A 2399-nucleotide genomic window follows, 5' to 3' on the forward strand; every position below is an offset into this window, starting at 1 on the left:
GTCCTTCGTTCAAGGTCCAGTAGGCTATATATTAGTGGATGCTTTCCCCTTTTCCTTCGAATACGCCCCTATGCCCACTTCGTACCTTTCTAAATGAGCACAATGAAGATGGACTTTGAAAGACAACCTGAATCCCATTACGCAGAAGTTATTCACTTTAGCCTTGAGGGACAGATAGTTTGCAGGCTTATGACTGCCCAAAAATCCCTGATCGAGTGCTGCAAAGCAATTCCTAGCAACGTTCACCTTCTCAGTGACCATCTTTAGAAATTCCACCGATTATGACTTTCTTTATCTATGGTCCCAAAAAAAAAAAAAAAAAAAAAAAAATCTGCTTGATCTTTGTATCACACATTATGGGAAAGAAACGTTGGACATGTTTAGAGGCTGCTGAATCGTTACTGATATCGCTTAACAAACTACTTCATTAGACTGAACTTTGTGTGTAACAGAGACATCAGCAACTTTCTTTTGTCTGCAAGTGGTGGTTCCCACTTGACATTATTCTCTACCACATCGGATTATTTCTTTCTGGTCAGCATCGCCTCTTATAGTGAGCCTCGGTGTGCTACCCCACTGACAAATCCCACGATCGGAAAGTCTCCTTTACGTTCCATCCATACTCATCGTATTCGACGGAGTCCACGTAGCAAGAACAACGCAGTTGTGTAATCCTCTTTCATATGAACTGAATGAGCTAAAGGAAGGGATAGTTATTTCTTTCCATTATAAAGTAAAACAGCTCTAAGGCATTTTGATGAGCAACAGTTTGAAATGAAATCTATTCCGATAGCCTCAGACAGACCAGTCACATTTTGGTAGAAACAAAGGTCATTTTAATGAGAAAACCATTTGAAACAAAGATACTTTCAACACTCATAGACTCTTTGGTCGTGAAGTTGGGTAAGAAGTGTCAAATCGAGCGCTCATCACTCATGTTACGTACCAAGCACATAAAACTGCAGTATTAAATTAGAATTTACAACATGCATAATATTGGCACGTAACGAAATCACACAATATTAAAGTATACAACCCATATGCATATTGTTACGTCGAAACCACAATTAAATTCAAATCCAAAAGACAGTGTCGTCAATGACTTGTTTATTCCTGACACCAACGTACAGCCAGACCAGAACTTAACTCCCGCAAGGAAAGTGCTGCAACCAATACAAACATCGAAAACTCCAGAAGTCTACTACTTACACAAGTATCGAATATTCGAAAGTATAGAAACGTTACAATGATAAATATTTCGAGAAATTTCCAGAAACGATGAGTACTGATGAAAAACTAAGTGCTGGGACTGGATTTGAATTACAGAGTGGCTGATCGCCAGACGGCAACGCTAACATCTACGCCACACTGCTAGCATCCCAACTCGGACCACTGCGTCCTGTCCAGTAGTAATAGCGACCTGCTGTTCCAGAAAATCTCGCAGGAGGCGACTATGACACCCTAGATCTAAATCTTCTCAGTGGTCCCGTCTATGGCATCCCTGGCAGATTGTCGCGTTCTGGTCGTGGTGTCACATCCTCTTCAGTATAAGCTTTGCGATGGTCGAATACGTTTCCTCCTAGAACCTTCAATAGTCGGTTCGCGTCTCAGGACTGTAGTAGGGCTTCTTATGGAGGACACGGACGACGTCTCGCCGCTTTTGTCTTCTTGATGAAAGGTCATAATCCTCAACAGCTTATCTGGCGTGTGACAAGCGCCGAAGTAGACGATATGCCCGAAAGTATCGCTTTAGGAGCTTTTCTAATTGTCCCACTTTCCGCAGCGGCGTAAGTATCCATACCGCGTCTTCTGGCTATATCTCACTGGCCGGTGGTTGGGGTTATAGTGTTCTCAGTCATTCTCCTGGTGTGTCTAGGGCCCATGTTAGAGCCAGCCTCTTTGCTTCTTCGGTCCTCATTATGAGGTGTCTGTCATGTAATCTTGCATATCGTCCAGGTAAAACAGGAACGATGCAACCACTATCGTTTCGGCTTCGCGACCGTGGAGCAGAAAGAACGGCATGAAGCATGTTGTCTTGCTTACTTAACAATGGACGGTATTGTGTCTCATTCTGTTTGTTCAGCATGAATGTACATCGACAGCATATCTGTCAACGTATTATTTAAACATTCTGCGACGTCATTCGTCTGTGATGGCAATGATCACCCTGTGGGTGTTGTCGCAACGTGAAATTACTTCTGATACAAGTCTCACTCCCGACTGTAAAAGGTAGTCAGTATAGATTGTTACCTATCGATTCCCATTTGTCGACTTTGGGAACAAGAGGTCGATTCCAGTCCGGTGAAATGGCGCTGCTACAGGTGGGGTTGGTACCACACGCCCCAGAAGTAAATGGTATGTGCTTCCATAGTGTCTGACCAGTGATATCTACGTCTCAG

This window comes from Schistocerca nitens, chromosome 7 (assembly GCF_023898315.1).
Source record: "Schistocerca nitens isolate TAMUIC-IGC-003100 chromosome 7, iqSchNite1.1, whole genome shotgun sequence".
In the NCBI taxonomy this organism is placed as follows: Eukaryota; Metazoa; Arthropoda; class Insecta; order Orthoptera; family Acrididae; genus Schistocerca; species Schistocerca nitens.